The sequence below is a fragment of the Amblyomma maculatum genome, chromosome 11 (genome assembly GCF_055883805.1).
Source record: "Amblyomma maculatum isolate TAMU_Amacu chromosome 11, ASM5588380v1, whole genome shotgun sequence".
NCBI classification, from domain to species: Eukaryota; Metazoa; Arthropoda; class Arachnida; order Ixodida; family Ixodidae; genus Amblyomma; species Amblyomma maculatum.
The window spans coordinates 31,414,355-31,435,113 of NC_139354.1; the positions used below are offsets into that span (position 1 = coordinate 31,414,355).

The 20,759-nt window shown below is 44.0% G+C and overlaps 1 pseudogene; it reads left to right on the forward strand.

Annotated features, from left to right (window-relative positions):
• The window catches only part of LOC146173375 (venom metalloproteinase antarease-like TfasMP_A), a 33,153-nt pseudogene extending 18,895 nt beyond the window's left edge, over positions 1 to 14,258 (forward strand).
• Positions 14,259 to 20,759: the final 6,501 nt, after the last annotated feature.

The window sequence follows — 20,759 nt, forward strand, 5'->3', positions numbered from 1 at the left end:
ACGTTGAGTGTGAAAAAAAATCGGTTACTTATTAGCTCGTCCCGTTATCTCATTGGAGTAATTTCCTGTTTGTTACTACACAAACAACGACTGCGCATCTCAAGAAATATATTTGAAGAGACTTCAGAAACTTATAATCTAGCAAGAGTGCGGGTGATCTGCTTTCTTGTAGAACTTCTGAAACAAAAAAGCGTTAATCACCAAAAAATGCAAATCATATGCCGAATAAGGTTTGAATTCAAGGCGTTTAGCAGACATTTTCTCTCTAAAGTAGTTTTCGCCCGAGTTTAAACCAGAACACTGAGTGTTTTCGCTGGAATAAAATGCGCGATTCTTTTTAATAGAATCACGCCGTACAATAGGATCACCTGAGCAGCTAAAAAAACAGATACTATCAATTTCGTTTTCATTTTGCAATATATTTTTCATCATACTGTTCGGATTCTCTACTTTGGACTTTTCTTTTGAAAAGTTATTCAAAATTAAAAGGATGCTTTAGCTCCGCAGCCAGAAGCTGATAACGACTTATATTCTAGGTACTCCCTATCCTCGCCGCACCACACCAAAACCAAGAGCACAACCTAAGAAGTTGGTAGTGGAAGTTCACGTTATCTCTGACGTAGTGCACCAGAAAGAGTTCCCAAAAAAAGGGAAACTCATCGCTTACTTGGCCGTCATGCTGAATGCGGTGAGTCTCTTTGTTTTGTTTTCAATTTATCCTATAAATCCCGTCTTGCCGTACTGCTTGCCCGCAAAAAAGTACCTCTTTCATGGAACTCTCTAATCAATAAAAAGAGATCGTTACGTAAAGTCATTACGTAATTTTCGTGCTTGAATTCAGGCATTCAGTTTGAAGGGTTCAAAAGAAGGTTGATTAATTGTAACTGGTAAAACCGCTCCGTTTATGAAATTGTAATATGCAAACGTAAAGCGCGCATTTTTCTTAAGCGGAAATTTGGGCGAGCTGGTACTGTACCCTGAAAGCAAAATGATGTATTTTCTTGTCTTACTGAATCCGTTGAAAATAAATAAACTTGCTTAAGCTTTGGTCGTCCAATTCATAATCCATGGCACGCTCTGTTCGTTTCTGCTCGCGACCAACTTAATGGCTCAAGAGCAGTGGACGGAAATGTTTGCCTTTTTCAAATCCGTTTTTAAGCTATGTTTGTAGTTGGAAATCATAACAAAAGTATCAAAAGGACATACATACTTACATGCATACATGCATACATACATACATACGTACGTACGTACATACATACATACATACATACATACGTACGTACGTACGTACGTACGTACGTACATACATACATACATACATACATACATACATACATACATACATACATACATACATACATACATACATACATACATACATACATACATACATACATACATACATACATACATACATACATACATACATACATACATACATACATACATACATACATACATACATACATACATACACACATACATACATACATACATACATACATGCATGCATGCATGCATGCATGCATACATACATACATACATACATACATACATACGTACGTACGTACGTACGTACGTACGTACGTACGTACGTACGTACGTACGTACATACATACATACATACATACATACATACATACATACATACATACATACATACATACATACATACATACATACATACATACATACATACATACATACATACATACATACATACATACATACATACATACATACAGCTGTTATTATTAAACGGATTTTTTATTGTCTAATTTTCCACTTTTTATGCATCATTAAAATGGCTTTCTAACTTTATTTCAGGTAAATTTACGGTTTCTGGATATGAAGCGCCCTAAAATATCTTTTAAGCTCGTTGGTGTAACACGAAACACGGTAAGTCACTGCTGTAGAGTTCCGATATAGTGACTGAAAGGTCCCGTAAATTTAACCTTTACTTGATGGCATACTAACAAAAAAAAAAGAACGCTTTACTTTGGATCACTGTTCGTATGCTAATGATATCAGTTAAGAGTGTAGCAACAGCACTGATGCCTACTTTCGTGGCAGTAATGCATTTAACGGTTCACTTTACTATTCCGTTTTCGGGAATAAGGATTTTCGAATGGTATACCCGTGAATACCAGCAGTAAACTCGCAAAAAGAAAATGCATAGAAGAAAATGGTGCATACGCGTATCATCTGCACCCAAGGTTTCCAGAGCTACACTGACATTTCAATTACTCGGCAGTCGGCACATTGATGTGGCGATGTCTCTTGATGCTTTATGTACCTCAACTGTTGGAGCCTGGACAGATGCTTCATAAAGAACCACATTTTATGAAGTAGGAGAGAAAAGACGGAAAAGTCACATGAATATAGGTTCAAGAGGCACAACATCGAAGGTAGAATGGTGTTACATAAAGAAAAAAAGGAATTACTCGGAGGAAAAAGGCAAGCATGAAGCATGAATAATTTCTCCTGGCCCTCTTGGCGTCGGAACCTAGTGGATTCCACCTGTTTGGATGGAGACACCTTGACACAGAGGAGAAATTACAAACTACTGCTGCTTCACGAAGCGCGCCTCTTCTTTTCATTCTTCTCTTCATATAACTTCTAACTTTCTCTGCGCACGCACCAATGATGGGGCTCAGCCGGAGCCAGCCGATAGGCCCTTGCATTTTCCAAGATACTTTGCTGGGCGAGTTGGTACTTATTCATTATTAATTTAAACAGCGCGAACACGAAGACAAACGACATGATTAAAGAAAACCCAGGGGTTGTTTTATGTGATTGTTTCGTTTTCTTCATGTTTTTTTTTTCTGGGCCTTGGAGTAGAGGGCTTCGGCATAGTTGTGAGTGAGCGCTTGTACTGTGGCTTTCTTTAATCTTGTCCTTTGTCTTCGTGTTCGCGCTGTTTAAATTAACCATGCATTTTCCTCTCCATTCTTGCTTGAGGCGGAACAATAGCTCCGCCAGAGAGAGGTAGACCGGAATAAATATCACAGAGCTGCTTATCGCGTACTGCAGGTTGCTTAGACCTGAGTCAGAAACAATTTTGCATGGCTGGAACCTTCTTTAACTTCATTTGTGCTTCTGCTGTGGAACCACCTCGCTCACGTTGTCTGCACTCAAGAAGCGTTCATTTAACAACAGGGAGCCATTCCGTACAAGCCCAGCATAGTGGCCTTTTCGCGGGTCGATGTATGCGTGTGGCGGCTAGCTGCGTTTTTATACGTCCTTTCGCGACTGCATGCAGGGCTGTTAGCTTCATGGTTGCCGATTTTAAAATCTTTAAGGTATCTTTTCACGAACGCTTCATAGGAAAATAGCTTTATATGTTAAAATGCGCATATTTATTAGGAGCGTTTTAGGATACATGTAGATATAATGTTATGCCATGAATCAAGCTGAACTCATCTTTCATCGCGTGGACGAAACAGCGTTTTTATCAAGAAAGATATTATGAATAATATTATGAAACCAATCACAGGCATCTTTACAGCGTTCGGCTCCTCGCATAACATTCCCGGGTTGGTTAACACTAAGGCGTGGCTTGCTGTCGAATATTAGCTGGTATGCGCCAGGTTCCGCTTATACGAGCTACAGGCACACTATAAGACTATGTCATGACACAAGGAAACATTTCAGTTCGATACGAGGCATGAATAAAGGAAGAAATATGAGGGAACCCTACTGAAAAAATTGTATGAGGCAATAACCTCCCATTTTCTCACACAATCTCACTGAATTCGCATAAGAAATCACACACAACTCACATATATTTGCATAAGATCACAAAGTTTCTTGTACATTATCATAAATTACGGGAAATATTTTATGATAATGATGTCCAACGTACCAGTGTCTATGCGATTTTATGAGATTTTGTGAGGTTATTGCTCAGTAGAACGTTTGGTTTTTCAGGAAAGAAGGACTTTGAATTATTTGCGACCTCCTGAGATTTTCTAATGAATATTGCATAGCACACGCGGGTACCGCGGCTTGGCTTGAACCCAGCTCTGGAACCACTGAGCCACAGTGGCACAAATTCGAAATGACGTAACACATCATTAGGCGAATTATGTCCGTTATTTCTGGAATACAGGACAACACCTATTTAGTCGCGTAGAGGTTGTTTTAAAGTATTTTATGTCAAACATTTTGCAGCAGCAACTTTAGCCTGTGGCTTAAACAATGTAAGACTATTCCTTGCTCCATCATGCAAAAGTGCAGCTCGTAGAGCTCTCTCGATGTGCAGGGTCCTGCTCTCTTAGGGTAAACACGCGACAAGTGGTTGTTCTTTTCGAAATGCTAATCCGTTCGAATTAGTCACACATCAAAAGAAAGTGGCGTAGGCACAGAGGGTGCTATTAGTAGTGCTTCGCATGGCCACTATTTCGTTTGTATGTACGGCCAGGTCGGACAAAATGCGCTCAAAGAAAATCTACCATGCGATTGAGTGTTGCTCTAATACTGAATGGCCCTGTACTTGCATTTATCTCAGCATTTGCATAGTAACGATAGGATGTTGGCTGGCTGTATTACTCTTCTTTTGCAGGACGACGTCTTTTGCTCACATGTCTTCAGGTACTCTCGGTGCTTACGAGACGCTGTATGGTCTGATCGACTACTACGATGATGGAAAAGTTCCAGGCTCTCCTGACGCTGTGTTCTTAATGACGGGGTAAGGGCCACTACGCATTATTTTCCCCTCGCGATAAACACCTGTAATAACGGTAAAGCCCTACATGTTGCAGTATACACTAGGTTCACTCTTGGTGACACCTGGTAAGAATCTCATCATTCTTGTTTCACTGCAGCCGTGACTTAACGGCCAAAGGCGACAAAGGCGGACTAATAAGAAATATTGCCGGTAAGAAACTTTTATCGCATATACTTTATGTGTGCAAAAGCGGTTTTCATTTCGCAGTACCGGGGAACATTCAGCACTGATACGTAATTTTTATCGAGATTTATAACAGAAAAATTGTTTCCATTATCACCAATAAGTTAACTTTCTTTATTTTCTATATTGATAATCATCATCATCATCACCTTGACTATACCCACTGAAGGGCGAAGGCCTCTCCCATATTTATCCACTTAACCCGGTTCTGTGCTAGCTGCATCCACTTGACCCCTGCGAACTTCTTAATCTCATCCGCCCACCTAACTTTCTGCCGCCCCCTGCTACGCTTTCCTTCCCTTGGAATCCAGTTTGTTACCCTAAAGTTATCCTCTCTTCGCTCTACATGTCCTGCCCATGTCCATTTCTTCTTAATTTCCACTAGAATGTCGGTAACTTGAGTTATTTCTCTGACCCACTCTGCACGCTTCCTATCTGTTAATGTTACCCCTACCATTTTTCGTTCCATAGCCCTCTGGGTTGTCCTCAACTTAAGTAAAACTCTCTTGGTTAGCCTCCACGTTTCAGCGCCATAGGTAAGTACAGGTAAGATGCAACTGTTATATACTTTCCTCTTTAGCGATACCGGTAAGCTGCTAGACATAATCTGCGAGTGCTTGCCAAAGGCGCTTCATTCAAATCTTATTCTTCTTATTTCCTTTTGGTCCGGATCTGCGGATACTACCTGTCCTAAGTAGACACATTCGCCTACTACTTCCAGTACATCGCTACCTAATGTAAACTGCTGTTCCTTCCCGAGGCTGTTGAGCATTACCTTAGTCTTCTGCGTATTGATTTTCAAGCCTACCTTTCTACTTTTCCTGTCTAGGTCATCAATCATTATTTGTAGTTCATCTCCCGAGTTGCTTAGCAAGGCAATGTCATCAGCAAATCGCACATTACGGCCTCATATTGATCTATATTGATCAATATGAAGCAAATATTTGTTTACTTCGAGCAAAAAAATTTTTGCAGGCTGAATACCATCAATAGCAGCTATTATGAAACAGCCTTAGTGACATCAACATGAACCATTTATCCTCCTATTCGATTTATTGAAACAAAGTCCAATCGAAGAAATTGAATGTTATACAATTGCGTTGAATGACACCCATGCAAACTATGCTTTAGGTTCGCGCACAACAGCAGTTCATTTCGTGCGCCGACAATTTACTCTAATGTAGTACTTACTTTTTCAGGACTTGCGGTTCGAGGCAGATTGTGCACCAAGCGGGCAGTTGCTGAGGGCGAAGATGACCCGGGCTCATACATTGGCGTTTACGCCATGGCCCATGAGCTGGCACACATGTAAGGACCATTTATGATGCTGAAATTTACGCGAGCCGACGACATGACCTTGACACTCACATTCAGAGATCAGGGATAAATGAGGTATGGTGTGACAGCTCTGCAGCTTACCAACGGGAACCTTCCAGACGTCAGGTCACGTTTCTGTCCCTTGGTCGAAGCAGGTAAAGAAATAGACTGCAGACAACCCTCTGTTTTGCGATATTAGAGCTTGCTTTGTGGGTGGAGTTTGAAAGAAATAGACCGCAGACAACCTTTCGTTTTGCGATATTAGAGCTTTGTGGGTGGAGTTTGAAAGAAATAGACTGCAGACAACCTTTCGTTTTGCGATATTAGAGCTTTGTGGGTGGAGTTTGAAAGAAATAGACTGCAGACAACCTTTTGTTTTGCAATATTAGAGCTTGCTATGTGGGTGGAGTTTGAAGTTTACGCACTCACCTTAGAAACCACACCCAGGTCACTTAAAGAAAATCTTGGGGAACCACGCAGTTCTATAGGCTGCTTTGACACACCCGATAGATGTAGCAGCTGGTTATTGCGGTAACGTATCAGACCAGGTAGTAGAAGGTGTTCTTGTTATTTTCTTTATGTACCTTACTACTCGATCATGCAGAAGACGGCTATTTTTTTACCCTGACGTCCTCGTTTCAAACTTATTCGCTGTCCCCTCTCTGCTTCCCATCCGCAATTGGCTGAGTGCATCGAGGGTTATATCGTGCGTCTAATGGTGGTTTCTGCTTTCCCGTATGCGTTGAGGGGCTAGTTGGTTAATGCTCGTACTTATGTAAGCGCAACACCACACAACTGACAAGAAGGACAGCACGGGTCAGCGCCCTGTCCTGTCTTTCTTGTCTGTTTTGTCGCCTTTGTTTCGGCTTTCCTTACAAGCAGAGTCGCAAGTTGAGCTCATGCCCAGGACACGCTTGCGTCGCGCCGTGCTAATGAGTTCACGCACGATTTCCCATAGCGTGGAATGTAGTCCTAGAACTAAGTTTGATTTATTTTAGGCAGAAAACAGTGGTAAAGTTTAGCTTTTCTTAATTCACGAAGAAGAAGAGAAAGCCGACAGTTAATGGCAATATTAGATTGTGCCAAGGCCCCTTAAGGACTTATCAGTTCTTATGTCACTCTTTCTTTTCGACAAGCTGTGGCACTTTGTGGGCTGTGTGCCGAAATTAGTTTCTTATAAAATGATAAATTTAGTCTGTAAGCAAATGACCTTGTGTACAAGAGGCACGACTCGCACAATTCCGTGCGGGGCCAAAAACTCATGGCAAATGTAAGATTCCGTTTGTAGCGAATACCCGCCACTCGTGCTTGTCGCCAACTGAAATTGTACATGCACACCTGAAGCTGCCGGTTTGTTTCCAATTGGTGTAGCTGGGAGAAGGCTATACCCGTGGACTACTTTCTGTGACTCAACAACGAAGGCTGTGCAGGAAAGGAGGAAGATTTTATATTGGTTCCGCAGAGAATGGGCTACCTCGGTCTTCCGACTCCTCCTGCACCACATTGCACTCCTACTGCGGACCACACACGCCCAAGAACAGCCACAAATGTCTATGTGCTTCCCTTTCCCTCCTAGCCTTCGCTACAGAATCACAGAAAGCTGTCCGCGAGTGCAGAGTAAGATGGTGCTCAAGCACAGAATGTGTGATTCAAAAGGTACAATTTGATGTACAGCCACAGCCTGGAAAAGCTCTCGCCGAAAATAGCACAGCACCACTGGAGCCTGCTATAAGTTCTTTCGCTCTATTTAAATAATTCTCTGATACAAGCCTGAGATGACTCCCTACTCCCAGAATGGATCCTAGGTGAATGGCGGCAAACTATCTTGTGCAGCGTCGGGGCAACGCACGACCTCACCGAGAGGTGTCCGTGGTCTGAAGGATACCTCATGAGCTACGAGGATGGAGGAACCAAAAAGTACACGCTCTCCAAGTGCAGTGAAGAGGATATACGGAAGACTGTCGGGTGAGCTGAAGTGAAGCTCTCTTCAGTAACGCCCCACTAAACTTCAGTGCATGAAGGGGAACTTCGGGGTATTTTTTTTTTTTTTGGGGGGGGGGGGACACGAGACCATTCAATTCCAGTACAATGATTTGGTATTGATTCCCATGAACCGAACTATAGACCCGAAAATTTAGAGCTATTCATTTGAGCGCCTGAGACAAGGCCAGTAGTTTCAATAGTGGTTATTGTTTTGTGAATACTGGGTTTACAGCTCTAGCATTTTGACTTCCTTGCTAAAGGCAACAAAACCCACGAATACTGCTGTTTCGCAGTCTGCTCAAACAAAGTGGCTCCATGCAGAGGGAAAAGAGCAGCGGTGACATAACAGCCTTACATCACGGATGTTCAAATTGCGACAGGCTCTGAGAGATGACCGTTAACAATCAAGTGAGTTGAAGAGTTGTAACAAAGTTGCTCATCTTTAAGTACGGTTTACCTAACATTGCCACACTAAAAAAAATATAAACGAATGCCGGACACGATCAAATGCCTTTCCAAGGACAACCTGGAGTAGCGCAAGCTGCTCATACCAGCCGGAGCAAGATTCGAGAATTGTACGTTTAATATTTATGGAGCGGTCCTTCAAACTACACGTCTGATTAAGGCCAATGAGAACCGACATTGCATGTTTTAGACAATTTGATAGGACTTCTGTGAAAATGTTATAGTACACATTTGCCACCCTGGTGTTTTTTTTTCTTTATTGCATGGGAAAACATCCGAGGTATACAAGAGAAAAATCGTAATTCTCTTTCTCAGGAAAGATGCTGATAGCAGCGGTGATGCTGACGCTGGTTTTGCTGATAATTATATTGGTTGTAGTAGCGATGACAATGACAGTGAATTTATTTGATAATGGTGTTAGTAGTGATAATGATGATGATGATGAGTGACAAGAAACTTAGCCAAGCCTAACAGAGCTATCGCTTCGTCTGGAGTTAGCAGGATAAACCACAGCAATATTTTATGGGCTTCATTGTCTTTTGGAAACCAGAAAAATAGTTGACATGACCACTGCGAGAATATAAATTTGATCATTTCAAATTTCTTTTTTTGGTGCCTGGTTCCTTGGTTTATTTACAAGCAACCTTAAAAAGTTCAGTTCAATTTCATTCAATTCAATTCAGTTCGTATGAAAGCGCAATTTGTTTTATTTGTCGAAATAAAGTTTCATAGTAATGCTTCAAAACAATCTTTTGCAATTATTTTTTGTGTCACAATGGTTTGACGTCGCTTGCAAACAAACTAAGTTAATGTTCATCACAGTGCACTACAGGAAATTCATTGTTCGAAGCTGGTCAAATGCAATTCAGATCAGTTGGTGTGAATTGACCCTAATATATTACACCGTAATGGCCAACTTGCTATCGTGGTATATACAGGTGTCCATTGGTTATTTAAGTGACATTATACCACTAGAGTATGGTTCTTTAAAAAATATTAAAGCTCAACAATCTTCTCGGAAAGGCAGTTTTTCGAGTTACGCGTCTTGCATATTTAGACAAATCACCATGTTCTAACTCCCGTGTACCTCCGCATTTTGTTGTTTATTGCAGAAAGATATCTGACGCTTGTTGGCGCGAAACTTCGAAAACAAACTACATGAATCGGTACAAAAATGTCCCTGGTCAGGAAATAAATGAAGACGTTTATTGCCGAAAGATTCTCAGAGGGAAGAAAAATGTGACTGTTAAAAAGGTGAGCTGCGCAAAAGACAACCGCGGCCGGTCCTTATTGGATAATACGTTTATGAAGGAGCGAAAAATCGCATGCTTCTTTCCGAAATTCCCGGCATCAAACACACATTGTATGCGGATGATATCACTGTCTGGTGCAACTCAGGGAGTGACGCCGAGATCGAGGAGCGTCTTCAAGCAGCAGCGGACACGGTGGCCCGGTACGCCAGGGAGAGAGGCCTCCAGTGTGCGCCGGAAAAGTCCGAGTTGCTAATTCTGAAGAACCCGAGGACACCCCTAGCACAGAACATCTCGGTGTATATAGAGAGCCACCCAGTACAGAAACCCACGGAGATCCTAGGGCAGTATATCCCGCAGGGGCGACAGAACACCACCACAATGAAGAAGCTTACAACATCCACCGAGCAAATCCTCCGGATGATACATCGTATCCGAAATAAACACCATGGCATGAAGGAAAGGGACACCATCCGCTTGGTGCAAGCTTTCGTGATCTCGCGGATAATGTACGGGACGGCATTCCTTAACCTCTCCAGGTCTTGGAGACACTCATCAGGAAAGCCTACAAGACGGCCCTGGGGCTACCGAACTCCACGCCAACGGCCAAGCTCATGGCTCTAGGAGTACATAATACCCTCGAAGAGATGTGGGAAGCACAATGGCTCTCACAATTCTCAATAGGCTCGCACTTACAACACCCGGCAGAGAACTGCTCGAGAAGATCCATGTTAATCAGCCCTATACAATTGACCAAAGGGAAGAGGTCCCACGCGATGTGAGAAGACGCATTAACGTGTACCCCATTCCGCGGAATATGCATCCCGCATATAACATCGAGAGGAGGATAGTAAGAGGGGAAGCCCTGCAGAAGAAATGGGACAAGCAGACTAACACCCTTTACGTGGACGCAGCAGGACCACAGAATGGAGTCATGACTATCGTAGTCTCAACGCCTGCGGGGTCGATGGTGAACTGCGCCTCGGTGAAAACATCTAACCCAACTCATGCAGAGGAGGCAGCTATTGCATTAGCTGTAGCATCTAACCCCAACGCCGTTGTGCTCACTGATTCCCAGAACGCCTGTCGCAACTTCAATTATGGATTAATTCATAAGTCAGGGTTGTCATTGCTAACTAAGCACCCACCCAACCAAGCATCAATCATCTGGTTTCCAGGTCACCTGGAACTACCAGGAGGAAACGAAGCCGCTCACAGGCATGCCCGAGCTCTTCTATACCGGGCGTCTCCCCCTGATGACCATGAAGGGTGCCGGGACCTGATAGGTTTAGCAGTGTATGCTGACAATCTCGCGCCATACAGAACAGCCAGAAAGGAGTACCCAACACCACACAAATCCCTCAGTAAGTTAGAAGAGAACATCCTTAGGAGACAACAAACCAACACATACCCAACACCAGCTAAATTGCACCTGTGGTACCCTACACTATACTCTCCGCAGTGCCCACACTGTGGAGAGGTAGCTAACCTCTACCATATGGTGTGGGCATGCCAATTTAATCCCTTAGTTGACCCCAATTCCCAACTCCTCGGAGGAGCAGTGGGAGGCTATTCTGCTCAGCGATGATTCTGACCGTCAGCACTGGCTGGTGGGGAGGGCCAGCGCAGCAGCAGCAGCCAATGGACTACCGGAATAGGCGGCCCACCCACATGTTCTGAGAATACTGAATAAATAAAGATGTTTTCAATCAATCAATCAATCAATCAATCAATCAATCAATCAATCAATCAATCAATCTGCCTTTACTCATGGTGCCTTCTGTCGAGGTTGAAAATAGAGGTTATTACATTGGAGAGATAAAACACGATGAACTGAGGTAGGGATTACACATAATCCAGCGGCGATCAAGCAGCGTATTTAGGCAACATTGATTGATTGATTGATTTATAGGAAGGGAAGGGCGCAATAACTGTCTCACTTGTTTTCTGTGGACACCTCAACCACGCCGTAATATAAGGAAGGAAGGTGGGAGTGAAAGTGGAAAGAGAAAAAGAGGAGCCGTAGTGGAGGGCTACGAAGTAATTTCGCCCACCTGGGGATCTTTAACGTGCGCTGACATCGCACAGCACACGGACGCCCCTTCGTGTGCTGTGCGATGTCAGCGCATTTCGATGCAGGCGATGGAGGCGAAACCAAGAGGCGTCCGTGTGCTGTGCGATGTCAGCGCAGGTTAAAGATCCCCAAGTGGTCGAAATTACTCCGTAGCCCTCCACTACGGCTCCCCTTTCTCTCCTTCCACTTTCACTCCCACCTTCATCCCTTCCCTTACGGCGCGGTTGAGGTGCCTACATAGCAGGTGTGACAGATACTGCGCCTTTCCTTTCCCGTGAACCAATTATTATTATTATTATTATTATTATTATTATTATTATTATTATTATTATTATTATTATTATTATTATTATTATTATTATTATTATTATTATGTCAGCGCACGTTAGACAGAAGAACAATTGGAAAAATTTATTATAGAAAGAGCAGGGAGCTGTATAGTCATGCAAACAAACACAATGCAGCAGTAAGGATTGCAATACAACGAGTACCCGAGTAAACGTTTCAGAATTGCGTTCGGAAATGTTGCCACCGTTGAGTAACAATGATAATTTACTTCTGGAGATTACTGTATTGCTGATAACTTGACAACATCAATAAGAATTCAAGACATAAATAACCGATGAGGAAGTCGGCATATTTCCGAATTCCAAGAGGTACAGTGTATATAACGTCGAGGGACGTCTGAAAGACTCTTATACCTCTGTCACACGCGCAATCTCAATGCGCATTCAGTGAATGTCTATCGAAATTTTCGAGGGTCATCGAGATGCACCGCTGCCACACTACAAATTTCAGTCACCATTGAATAGTGAACGTGTGATCCGATAGATGGCGCCACGGGCAGGTAACAATGTCCTGGAAAGATATGAAGTGAAGCAGAATGAAACGAGGCGTGAAAGTTCGTTCGTAGAAGGGTATGTAAATTGCTCACAGCCCAGCATAACCCACATGCACCACAGTCAGGCAACGGAAGAACGACAATGAAGGATGCGCAATCGACGCATCTACATTGCATATTAACATGACGCTAACGGTGCTGCTACAGCTTGGCGGTCGCCTTCGCAGCTTTTTGTAGTTTGGAGGAAATTTTAAATATTTCCCATTCGCTTCTCATGGCTACTAACGGCGGCTTTCACTCGAATCGCCCCCACATTACGCAATGCTCTGATCTCCAAGCCCGATCGGCGCATGCGTATTGCAAGCGGCTGTGGACTAGCGAAGTGAGTGCACCCAGTTTAAATTGTTTCATATTGCGCTCGCAGGCCACAACTATATGCTATATACACCACATATAGTTACTGTGTGGATGGATGGATGGAATGGATGGAATATAGGAGCGTTCCCTTTGAATCGGGGTGGTAGCAGTAGCTATCATGCTCATGTACCACTGACCTCGTGGCGCTATCTGTCGGCATGCCGTGAAACCGCTCGATTGAGCGATAAAAATAAAATGCAGCGAGAAACGCAGATGTGCGCTCTCCTGTTTGCAAAGCCGGCAATACTTATTTTACCATCACGTCTATTCTCGATTACAGGTTCTAGGTTTAGGATTTGCTGTAGGCCGGGCGTCGTCCTAAATGAATATCTTTGTACTCCTTCCTACGGTGTATTCATTTTCAATCGCCCACAGCTCTGTAGTTGCGCGAGATAGACTAAGAATGTTTCTGAAAAAATTCCGATTGCTGCAGTACGTATCAATATTCTGACTATCCACTCCCACCAAGGCCGCTTCTGAGGCTCTTCAAAGATCGTTCTGTATATAAGTCATAAATTTGCTTTTGTAGCTTTTCATAATTTTAACGCAAAATAAAATTTGAAGACCCTAGATGCTACTGTTATTACTATTTCGCTACGAATAATTTCAGCTCTATGCTACAGCAATTCCCACGAAACAGCATCCTTGTCATTAAAGTGCCTGAGTACCGCATTATCACAGCGATTGGTGACACAATCTCGTTCGCGCTTAAATACAAGCTCAGCTAGTCTTCGCCGCCTTGCACATCTCTTCAAGGACGCAGTAAGGTTGCAGCATACGAGTGCAGAAGCTGTTTTGGATCTCTTGTAGTTTTTCAATTTTACCTTTGACGCTTTGTTTCCTTGGCACCGAGGGACATTGAGATGCCTAAAGCATGGTGAACAACGTACAGAAATACAGAAAAATTGCAAAAGGAAGAACAGTATTTATTTGAGTTGCCTTTACATGCATTTCAGGATGGTGGCCAAAAGGCCTGACAAGGGCTTCACTCATTAGGGTAAACAAATTAAACATGGCGCATACATACAAATGAAACAAATTAGCTAAGTAGCGCTCAAGTTGACACTTTTGTCCCTACTAAATAAGAATAGAATGCATAAAAACACTCGTGAAAAAAATTCAGTAAGGAGAGGAATACCTGAGCTTGAATTATTTAACATAAAATATAAACCATCGCACACTTAATTTGCTAAAACAGCAAAGCAAGATAAACGCACACACTCAACCGTGCATGTTACAGTTCAGTTCAGTCGTTCAGTCGTGTCCGACTCTTCGTGACCCTATGGACCATATCACGCCACGCTTTCCGGTCTCTCACTAACATCACATAACTTCATCTGCAGCGCCTCGAGGATGCCATCTAACCATCGCGTTCGCTGCCTACCCCTTCTCCGGCGACCCTCAACCTTTCCTAACATCAAATATATCTCCAGCGACTCCTCTCTTCTCATCAGATGACCAAAGTAGCTGAGCTTTAACTTTAGAATTTGGCCCTACAATGAGCAGTCAGGGTTTATGGTAGACAATATAGACTGATTTGATCTTCTGGCAGTCCAAGGAACTCTCAAGAGTCTCCGCCAGCACCACAATTTAAATGCGTCGATTCTTCGGCGGTCAGCCTTCTTCACGGTCCAACTCTCGCATCCATACATCACAACTGGAAAGACCATAGCACGAGTTATACGGATCTTGGTTGGCAGTCTAATGTCTCTGCTCTTTACAAGGCGGTCAAGGCTAGCCGTGGCTCTCTTTCCCAGAAGCAGGCGTCTCCTAATATTATGGCTGCAGTCTCCTTCCGGGGTAATCTTGGAGCCCATGTTACACTAGCTTACATATTTGTTAAGGAGATAGAACCTGTAGCAAAACGAAACTGAAGAAGAAAATAGGCAGTCTTACTCACAAAGCACTCGTTCGCTGTTAGAAAACTACACTGCATCCAACCATTTACCGGACAGTCATGCAGTCAACACTGCAATCATTAGAGCGCGTAGCACTTCAGGCCGTCATCACGGACTTCGATGATGGCAGTCTGAGACCTGGTGTCTCTCTCTCTCTTTCTTTCTCCGTGAGTTTGAGGCGCAAATGAGATGGTGGCGACACTGCGAGCCTAGGTTTTTTCTTCGCTAACTTGCCATAAGTCATACTATAGAAAGTCATGTGACTCATTTTCTGCCAAAGACTGGAGAAGCCTTTTGCTTTCAGTGTTATCTGTTTTCCACTTGAAGAAATCCTCCTCCCTCGTCACCGTCCCACTTCCTCGAGAATCTGTGTTCTCGTCGCCCTCGTCCCTGCTCCACAGCAAGTGGCGATCGTCCACCTCTGCAGCCGGTGTTGAAAATTTTGGGCAGGTGGTCGGTCCTATGTCTGGAAGTCCAATCGACACTTGACCGACCGGGTAAGGGCCGCCCCATCCCTTATCGCTCTAAGGGATACCTCCACTCTACTTAAGTTATTAGGGAGGGGGTAAGTACTCGACCGGGTGAGGGCACGTGTACTTTTCCACAAAGAGGATGCTAGGATGGGGACAACGGAGCGGCCATCAAAAGATCGCTTAGTGATGAGGACACTGATAGAACTTGGTGTGTGAGGTTGTCAACTTTTCTCTGTTCATCGTTATCAGCATTATCTTGTGTCCAGTGTATCTGGAAGTGTATCTTTGTTTCCTTATTAAGTGCATGGATCTCCTGGGTTACACGTAGTGTTTTTGTCACTCTTTTCATTTGTTTTATAGCGGCTAAGCAGTCTGTATAGATGTGGGCTTCTGTTATGGACTCTATTTTATTTATAGCTTTCATTGCATCGCGAATTGCATAAAGTTCCATCACAAGCGAGTCCGGATGCTCTGTTTCCTATTCCTTATGTTTAGCTCTTCGTGAGTCGGTCTAGTAGCTGCTGTTCTACCGCCGCTTTTATAATCGACGAGTCTGTATATGCAATACAGATTCCTTGGAATACATCAACCAGAGGGTGAGACGCCGGCCTATCTTCACTCGTTTTGTTCGTGGTAATGGTCGTGAATTACCATGGAGGGGGTCACCATTGTCGGTGTTTGCCTTGTCACCGCATTGGTCAAGGATGCCTAGGTATAACATAATTTCGTTTCGTATTTCTAGTTGCCTCTCGCTGTACAATGAGCTTTGTTAGTGTGTTGAGCTGCGCATATTCCCGAAGAACAGGGATGCGGGTAAGGTTTGGTAAGGATTTATTGTGCGCATTGAACTCCTATTTATAGTTTCAAACATTGCCCACTGTCGCCTCGTGAGTCTTTGGAACTGGGCCTGGTATAGTATCCTGGGCTGAAGCACCGATTGTACACAAGACGTCTTGCAATCTCCATTCGGGATCCTCATCCCCTTGACGAAATACGTTTTTTCAAGTGCAAGGAAATAGCAGCTGCTTTTTTCATCCTATAGAGCCATTGTGTTCCTTTGCCGGATTTATGAATATCTAGGCCAGGAACTCTCGGCTCCTCAACCTTTTGGAATGCCTGATTTTCAGTCTTTAGCGTAGCTCTTTTCGTTGACAATTGTTTTCGTCCATTCTTATTTGCAACATAAATGTAGGTGGACTTTTGGGGTGACATCTTCACACCTGCATCACGTACGTTCTCATTTAGTGTTTTTAGGGCCTCTTGCAAATAAAGATTTTTTGCATCAAGACATTTATGAGTAGACCATATTGTAACATCATCTGCGGAAATATGGAACGGCACCTTTGGTATTTCCGTTAATAGCGACGCCAAAGGATTGAGTGCGATATTAAATAACAAAGACGCTAAAACTGACCCTTGCGGCATGCCTCTGTTTAAGGTGTAATTGCCGATTTGTTTTCCATTTATCCGGACTGAAAACGTCCTGTTCTTAAGAAGGTTATGCACTGCCTTTTTCACCTGAAAAGGAATGCCCATACTGTCCATGTTGTTAAGTACCTTGGCATGTAACACGTTATCATATTCCTTTGCAACGTCGGTAGCCACCACGGTGCGTACAAGGTGGCTATGAGGCGACACATGTACGACCTCTTGGGCTAGTATAGCCAACCCAGTTACCGTGCCAAGGCTTGTACATAATTCAATTTGCCGATCATGACTATTTTGCTGACTTTTCAACCACCACGACAGGCGGGTGGCTATCATTTTTTCATACATGTTGCAAATTGTGGGCATTAGCGGTACGTGCCGCAAAGATTGTTGGCTAGTAGGAGGTTTTCCAGGCTTTGGTATTGGCATCACCATCGAGTGGGTTTCCAGCCGACTGGAGTTTCTCCTCCTTGCCATACCTCATTTATCCCATACAGCAGGCTGTCAATTGCGTCTCCTCCTAAATTCTTGAATAACTCATAAGGAACATTATTATTCCCAGGCGCAGTTTTTCCATTTGCTTCTTTGATACCGGCCAATAACTCTAATTTGGTAAATGGAGATATTATTCTCGTTTTATAAACCACATCCTTTGTTGGTGGACGAGCGGGACACTTAGCATGGTCCGGGAAAAAAAAAAGACGGCAGCCTGATCTGCAAACTCCTCTGGTGTAAGCTGTAATGCGAGTCTAATACTTTCTGCATGATCTTTAACCTGCCGCCTCTTTTCCATGCCATGGAAAGTCCTCCAGAGGGCCTTGTTATTCGTTCCTGAGCCCAAACGACTGCACCACTCATCCCATCTCCTATGAGCCAGCTGTTTTTCATATCGGCGTGCCTGTGCCGTCACTCTGTTTACCTCAATTCTTCTTTGCACGTCTTCAGGATGGCGACCAGCCTGTATCTCGGCCCGCTTTCGGCGTGCCCAAAGTTTTAGTAGGTGCAGGTCGGGAGTTGGCTGATCTTCGTTCACTGTAGTTGTAATGGTGTGATCCTTGAATACCGTTTGAAGGGTGGTAACGAGAGTATTCGGGCTAACTGAATGCGTTCGAGTATCCTGCCATACGCCATCCCAGTTGTAACAGAAACTTTACTTCAACTTTTCATGTGTCCCAAATTAATACCTATTGTAATGGGAGCATGGCCACTACCCCACGCAAATAATTCTATCTGCCAATGGGGTGCACCAGGGCCTTTCCACCGTGTCAAGTCTGGTGAGTGTGTTCGTGTTGCAGGAAGTGTAGTGACCCCTGGATGATTTATCAGTGGAAACTCCATTTTTGTGAAGGCGGTATGCAATTGAGCTCCCTTTTTGGAATCATAATCATATCCCCAAGCTCTGTGCGGGGCGCTAAAATTTCCACCTATTAGTATCGGAGTTCCATGGTATAAACGTCGAATATATGTAAGCCACGCAATATTGTTAAGTGTGTTTATGGGCTGAGCATTCACGGACACTAGTATCAGGGGTGTTTTGTTTGGGCGCGCGAGTACCGCAACTACTTCCTGCTGAGTGTTACACCACTTGCTCAAATCATGTGGCGTTTGGGTAATATGGGACTTAATATAGAAGGCAGCTTTTCCTGGAGTTTCCATCTCAGCTCTTGCTCTTTTATCAGGAATTGAATGGCATTGGTACCCTATGTACCCTGTGATTGGACACAATAGATTATGTTCCTGTATCGAATACACTCAGGAATGTAGCTTGCCATATAATAATTTTGTTTCAATTTCCTCAGCCTTATATAGAAAGGCCTCTACAATTCCATTGTGCAATCCTTTGCCGATATTTTCTGCTACTACTATCCATGATATATAGTGCTCTGAATGAGTTGTGTAAGTTGCGTAAGGGTGTCCAGTATCGCTTCCTACGTTGTTATTCTGGCGGCAGGTTTACATTTCGTAACATCCACTAGCCTTGCTGCCCTACTAGGCGCAGGCTCCTCCTTCTGTTTTGGGGAACTTTCCTTTTGCCTTTCGACAATACGAGCTTCCTTCTGTCTCAACTGCGCAATTTTTGCTGCCAGCATCTCAATTTCTTTGTCTATTGAACCCTGCTGTCTTGCGCAATCCTCAAGTTCTGGAAATTTATCAGCGGTGGACGCCGGTGTCCTGCCTTTTGTGCGTCGCCTAGCCTTCAGTGCTGAAGCAAAAGATGTATCCTGTTCATCCGACGTGAGAGACCCTTCTTGAGCTTCTGAGAGGCTTTTTCTTGAGCCCCATAATCAATCAGTTCTTGAGACAGCGCAGTAAATCTGTTTTTAACAACTATTGGTGCAAACTGGTTCCATCAGTCTGCTCTTGCTAGCTCGAGCTTTCGCTTTTTAGTCGGACACTGAGAGGAAGTAATGTCATGATCATTAGACTTGCATATTCCGCACACGAATTTTACATCACCCGATTCAGTTACGCAGATGAAGTTGACAGGGTTTGGGTAGAATTTTTGCACATATCCTTCACGGTAGCACCCTAACAGTGTACCGGTTAAGGTTTGTACGTTTTGGGGCGAACTATGCAGCCATTGTAGTAGAATTTACCCGGAAAAGTATCTGGTCGCTGTAATGTGTTCAAAATTTGCCTCTGTTCCCCATTCGACGTGCAGCGAACACAGTGCGTGTTCTTTATATGGGGTCTCTCGCCACTGTCTCCGGAAATCATGTACGTCTAGGTCATAAACGACACATCGCAGAACGACACCTGACGCAAAGTAAGTCTGTACTGGTAGGTACTCCTCTGATGTATCTGGAATCTGTGTCACTGTGTAAATTTTGCGCGCCTCCCGAAGAGTGGCTAAATGCACTGTGATGTTGTTTGATGTCTTGTAGTTACAAATCCCTGATAGCTGGTTGTACCTAGTGCTGCGTCTATGACTCTCTGTACAACTTTTGTTGGATTTTTGTGATGTCATACGTACTGTAGGTTTGGTATGTACCCTGAAGGAGTGCTGCAAGAATTGGGTTGGATAAGTAGAAACCTGCTAATCAGAGGCGGCCCTCACCTTCTTCGCCGGTGGTGCGTTGACTGGCAACCCAGGTAGTTTCATCGGCCGGGATACCCGCTGCGAAGTGTCAATGGTGACTTTCTGTTGCATATCCATAGCCTGCAAGGAATGTTTAGGCTCGGGTAGTTGCCCGAGCGCTGTTCTCATATTGGAAGTGACGTCCACGTTGCTCTGGGGATAGGTGCTCGTTAGTGAAGTCGGCTCGTAGCCGCAGCCTGAGGTGATCAAGTCGACTTCTGGTCCAGTACTTGTCGTTGTGCTCGCAGAGGTCGCAGCGTCGACGCGACGTTCCATTGGCGTCCCCATACTTGATGCCTCATCAGCAGTAAGGCTTAGCCCAGCCCGAATAGGCCTAGCAGCCAAGCCGCGTCGGCATTTGGCAGCTCCTATCCGGAGGGCTTTGTCCTTGGAGGTCTTATTGCCATCGAGAGGTTTTTTTTTGGCCTTTATACTCTTCTTGAGGAGCCTGATGGCCGCTGTGTGGGCGCGAACTACCGATGAAATTCGGAATCTTGCGGGACACGAAGCAGCCATGGTATGCACAGCGACACATCGTCTTCTTCTTCCTAGGTGGTGTTGCGCCGCATCGAGCGTCTCAGCCGATGAGAAGACGCGGAGCGGCCCCAGAGCTGCAGCC